Source organism: Triticum dicoccoides, chromosome 6B (genome assembly GCF_002162155.2).
Source record: "Triticum dicoccoides isolate Atlit2015 ecotype Zavitan chromosome 6B, WEW_v2.0, whole genome shotgun sequence".
In the NCBI taxonomy this organism is placed as follows: domain Eukaryota; kingdom Viridiplantae; phylum Streptophyta; class Magnoliopsida; order Poales; family Poaceae; genus Triticum; species Triticum dicoccoides.
The window spans coordinates 30,255,446-30,261,337 of record NC_041391.1 but is presented as its reverse complement, the minus strand read 5'-3'; positions in this window follow the sequence as shown (position 1 = coordinate 30,261,337).

Sequence of the window (5,892 nt, the reverse complement as noted above, 5' to 3'; positions counted from 1 at the left end):
GCGCGGGCGGCGACGGCGCGGGGCGGGGCTGGGCGGGGCGGCGTGGCGGGGCGGGGCGGCGACGGCGAGGTGGCGGCAGGGAGACGCGCGGCGACGGGAGTGGAGCAGGAGAGATCGAAAACTACAAAGTCCTGTATATATAGCAAGACCATCGGTCCCGGTTGGTGGCTCCAACCGGGACTAATGCCCCCTTTCGTCCCGGTTGGTGCCACCAACCGGGACCAAAGGCCTCTTTTCAGCAGCCCAAAGGGCGGGAGACGAAGACCTTTGGTCCCGGTTGGCGGCTCCAACCGGGACTAAAGGGGGGCATTGGTACCGGTTTGTGCCACGAACCGGTACCAATGCACCCCTTTAGTTCCGGTTGGTGCCATCAACCGGGATTAAAGGCCATGTGCTGCCCGCGTCGCGGCACGAAAGTTTAGTCCCACCTCGCTAGCTGAGGGAGCTCGAGAGTGGTTTATAAGCCCCAGTCCCGCTGCCCTCTCGAGCTCCTCTCAAATGCAGGCTTACGGGCCTAAACGCACCATATGTGCCTATGGGCCTATTGGGCCTATTGCGGGCATGAATCCTGGCCCATTTTTGGGTTTCTAGTCGTATTCAGGCTGTGGTAGCCCTTTAGGTGGCACTTTTTTTATTTTATTTTGATTCTTCCTGCAGCTGTTTTTTTAGTCCCACCTCGCCAAGCGAGAGGCACTCGCAGCTGTTTATAAGCCCTGAGTGCAGAGACGATGACGAAGATGCCCAATGCTCCTGCACGTTGGTTAGCTTCAAGCCTTGAGGAATACGGTAGACTGCACAGAGCTATGTGCAGTGCAGTTGACACTATTCCGAAAGGCTTGAAGCAAATTAACAAGCATTGCGCCTCTTTTTTATTTTTAATGACTTATTACATCTGAGAAATAAAAAGAAAACAAATAAATATAGCTGAAAAGAAAAAAACTATATAGAAAACTACTCAGAAATGAATTGAAGCAAAACATAGTTGTGATTAACTGTACTAAAAAAGGAGCATAGATTCTTATTTTTAATGACTTATTACAACTCAGAAATAAAAAAAAAATAGTTGTGATTAACTTTACTAAAATATGAGCATAGATGCTTATTTTTAATGACTTATTACAATTCAAAAATAAATAAAAGAAAAAATAGTTATGATTAACTTTACTAAAAAATGAGCATAGATGCTTATTTTTAATGACTTATTACAACTCAGAAATAAAAAGAAAAAAATAAATATAGCAGAAAAGAAAAAAACTATATAAAAAACTACTCAGAAATGAGCATAGATGCGCTTATAGAGGAAATTCAAATTAAATTCATAACAAATTTCAAGAGAAATTCGTATGAATTTAGCCTAAATTCCCTATATGAGGGCATCTATTTTCATTTTCAAAGGAGCTCAATAAGGCAGAGAGGGAGGGGCTTATAAACCGGTCTGATTCCCCTCCGATTGGCGAAGTGGGACTAAACTTTGGCCGCAACGAGGCCCTCGTGGCCCGGCCGGCCCCTGGGACTCACGAACCGGGTCCAATGCCCTCATTGGTCCCGGTTCTGGATTGAACCGGGACTAATGGGCTGGACCGGCCTGGACCATTGGCCCCTTTTCTACTAGTGCAATACTCAAAGGCCTTGTAATATTCCTTTACTTTCTCCCTTGGCTCGTTTGTAAAATTGTATTGGAACATAAGTATAACAAAAATATTTAATAGTATTTATTGCGCTGGAAATTATGCACTGCACATAGCTTTCTTGCAGAGCAGAGACACCCGAATGAAGCATGTTAATCAACGGATTTTATATAGTATAAAACAAGTAGAGAGACTGGGAGGATTCTGGAAGATGATGGGACCCATCTGGCTGCCATGTCCCTTCGCTCATTGATTTCTTTACAAACATGGGCTCATGCATAGGAGCTTTTTGCAGGCCGGCAGAGAGCTAGCAAATGTTAGCCACCCGATGCATGAGAATGGACGGCTAGCGTTTGAGGGATGATCCGCATGTTTAACCGTTGGATGCTGCAAATGCATGGTACAGATTGTGTTTCTATGGCGGGAAAACATAGGCCAAGCAAAATTTAAAAATTCTTGTACTATAGTACTAGAGATATAAGAATATTTATGTGGTATATATACTATTTTTTAGCTAGTATGTACTCTCTCCGTTCTAAAATATAGTGCTTCCTCTGTTTTCGTGCTTCAACTTTGACCATAAATTTAACCAACGAGACCGACTACGGCGGGAGCAAAAGTTATATCAGTGAATTCGTATTCAAAAGAAGTTTTCAGTTATATAATTTTTTTCTCCCGCCGCAGTCGGTCTTGTTGGTTAAATTTATGGTCAAAGTTGGACCTCGGGAAGCGCGAGCGCACTGTATTTTGGAATGAAGGGAGTACCATATTTTTAGCATACTTGTTTTTACGTAAAAATATGTACATATTTCACAACTATAATAAAAACTATGGGCTCACCTGCAAGTTTTTCATGTAACACACTTTGGAGTATCTTATATATAGTATGTGAACATACTCAAAATGATAAATTAGTGTATATACTACCACATGATAATAAATAAGACATGGGTGTAGTTACACCCGGTAGTAGGATGTATTTTTCCCTATATTGCGGTGTACTACACTCTAATTAAGTTCCTCTTCATCTGGTGTTTTAGTTTTTAAGTTAAAATTTTGTAGCATTGATCTAGTTTGTAGAAGAAGAAAATACTATCAATACTTACGATACCAATATTCATATGAAGCCTAACATTTGATTTGTCTTATAAAGGACTTGTATGTTAGTTTATCAAACAGGGATGTCTAATATATGCGGTGATAACACAGAGAAATGCCTCTCTAGCTTAATTTTTTGGGGGGCTGCAAAACTACGTATAGCTAGATGATACCCTGCACATTGTTGTGGCAATGTTTCGAAATATATTCCAGTGATATTTGATTGTGTAAAATATGAATATTTGGAGTAATAATAAAATAACTAAAATTTAAAATACATATGATTCAATGTGTTTGGTTGTTGTATATTTGTAAAATACTTATTAAATATAAATAGCATAATAAATTGAAAATTCTCATTCAAGTTTACATGTTGAGCTAGATTGTCTCCTATGCATGGTTGCGTGCTACTCCACATAATTTTGAAACCCCCAAAAGATAGGAGTTGATGCAGGTTTGGGCATCTCCAACGCAGTACCTCAAAGCGCAACGTCCAGACCACGTGGTCCGGACACCTTTTATCATCCAACATGGTCCCCTAAATGTTCACGGACCAGTCTGCATTGTCCATTTCCCTTCAAACCGGAAGCAAATTTGATGGAGCTTTGCATGAGTTCGGATACCATCTGAGAGTCCATTTGGCCCACTGCCAGTTGGACCACATGTCCTCACAGTCCATGCGCTTTATCCTCTGGGTTCATCGGCTGATCTTGTTCGGATTTGATGCCTATTTAAAGGACATGGTTGGATGGCCGGCTCCAAACGCGGTCCGCGGTCAGATAGTCCACCTGTTTTAGGGTATAGCGTTGGAGATGCCCTTATCTTTTAGGGACTGTTTTGATATCCAAACATCAACTTTTTATCTAACTATCCATGTGATTGAGAATGCTGAGTCCACTGCATGATTACTTCTCACTCCACAGGTAACTTCATGGCGTCAGAAGGATTAATTTCGAATTTTCAAAATTAAGGCCTCCAAAATGCCCTACTCCCTCCAGGCCCCCATTTTCATTGTACTAGAAAATAGAGACTTAAAAGTACTCCACAAAATTTTGGCCCCCTGAGAGATAGGAGTTGATGCATGTTCGCTGATTGCTAGTAAGAGGGATGAACCTCAATGCGTGGCACTTCAGTTTCAGGCCGGTCTATGAAAGAAAATTGTGGTCAAAGTTATGTTTTAAAAATGGTTTTCATATCCAAAGCATCAGCGTTTCAAGGAGGAGCGCCGCACTGCAAGCAACTTTCGATCCAGTTTTCACTCTTTTGTTGGCTACGAAGTCTACATGTAGTTCTTGTAGAGAAAGTCATGGTAGACCGTGCAAATGGTCGTTGGCTCTAGCTGCAATGCATGCATGGAAGCGCACGGTGGTTGCTGACTGGTTGCTGATTGTGTGTGGAGTGGTATGATATTCTGGCTGCAAACATGGACGGGTGATCTATAGCCTGAGCTCTCATGAGCTGTAGATGGTTTGGTGAAGCCTGAAACAAGCCGTGTAAAGTGCATGGCAAGCAGTACACGGCACACACACGTCCAGAGAGTTTGACCTAGCGCACCGTCATCACTAATCTAACGCCTACAACCAGACAAGTTTTCCAAGGCAAGATACTCCCTCCGTCCGAAAAAACTTGTCATAGAAATAAATACAAATGATGTATCTAGAACTAAAATACATTTAGATACATCTATTCCTTGGACAAGTATTTTCGGTCGGAGGGAGTACCTTATAGCCTAAATAGTTGTTGAGTAGAGAGCCGTGTTCCTTGCGTGGCGCCCTTTTGCGCCGTACATTCCTTGTGAAGCTGTAATCACTCTTCTCCAAACCCATTATATGATAAGCAAATGCATATCATCTAAGATCTCCTTGCAGTATTCGTGGGCACGTCAGTCGTTTGTTACGAAATCCAAACGGGCTTCTTTGTACACGAAGTGCAAGAGCGCTCCAACCTCAAAGAGTTGACTCCAGCTGAGCTAAGTACGGTACGGCGATCGCAAGTCTGAATGACGTCCCATGAAAATGGGGAGGTGCATTGTATTTAGACGTATGGTTGGTGAAGATCAAAAAATAGATCGATGTACGGTTGGTCAGAGCAAACTTTGCAAGGTGGCTACAAGCATGTGCTATTATGCGCCACTTCAAGATAATATAAAGTCCCGGGCATTGGGGCCGTACACATGCAAGATCGTCAAGTACGGAGTACGGTCGTTGGTACCTCTATCTGCATTATTCTCGATGCATTGTCATCGGCGACCTAAACTCCATTGACCATACGTGGTACTCCACAGGAGGTGTATATTCTTCAGCAGGTACGTTTTGCTAGCTTTTTTTCGAGAGCATACGTTTTGCTACCTGGAGTAAACAAGTTTAGAGGACTATGTAGCCCATAGTTGACACTGTGAGGTCCTCTGGGTCACTCCACAGGTCTATCGACCGCATGCTAACTTCACAATGTTTTTTTTTTCAATCAAAGGAGCCTCCAAGCCCAACAATGCTAAATGAACGCTGGGCTCTGTGGAGGGCATAATTTTGATAAGATAAATCAAATTCACGCTCTTACGTTTCAGGTTCTTTTTTGAAAAAAAAATACACGCATACCGAGAGACATAGTTTACATGTGTGCAGTTTTTCATGATAAAAGACAAATTTGCCGCTTTTCAGCGCATGAACTGTTCATCCTCAATATCCTAGATTTTTGTTTGCAGCTCGCAATTCAAGGTATTTCATCATGAAATTTTACATTACATCTGTGTATATGTGTATATTTTTTCTGGATTTCTTAAACTGAAATTTTTCAAAAAAAATTTAAGGCCTCCATGGACCACGGCCTTCAAAACGCCCTACAGGGTCCAGGCCTGCAGTTTCATTGAAGAAGATAGAATCTTATAAGTACTCCACAAAATTTGACCCCCCGAAAGATAGGAGTTGATGCATGTTGGCTGGTTGCTAAGAGCATCTCCAGCCGCGCCCCCAGGAAGGCCTCCCCAGGCGATTTATTTGCGCCGGCACCGAAAAAACGGCCTAGGCGCACCCCCAGGACGCCGAATTCCGCTGGCTCAGGCCATTTTTGCGCCCGACGCACTGGGGGCGCTCGGGGGCTCCGGCGCAAGGAAAAAGTGTTCCTGGGGCCACATTGACAGACAAAAAATCAATCCACCCGGCCAGATTCG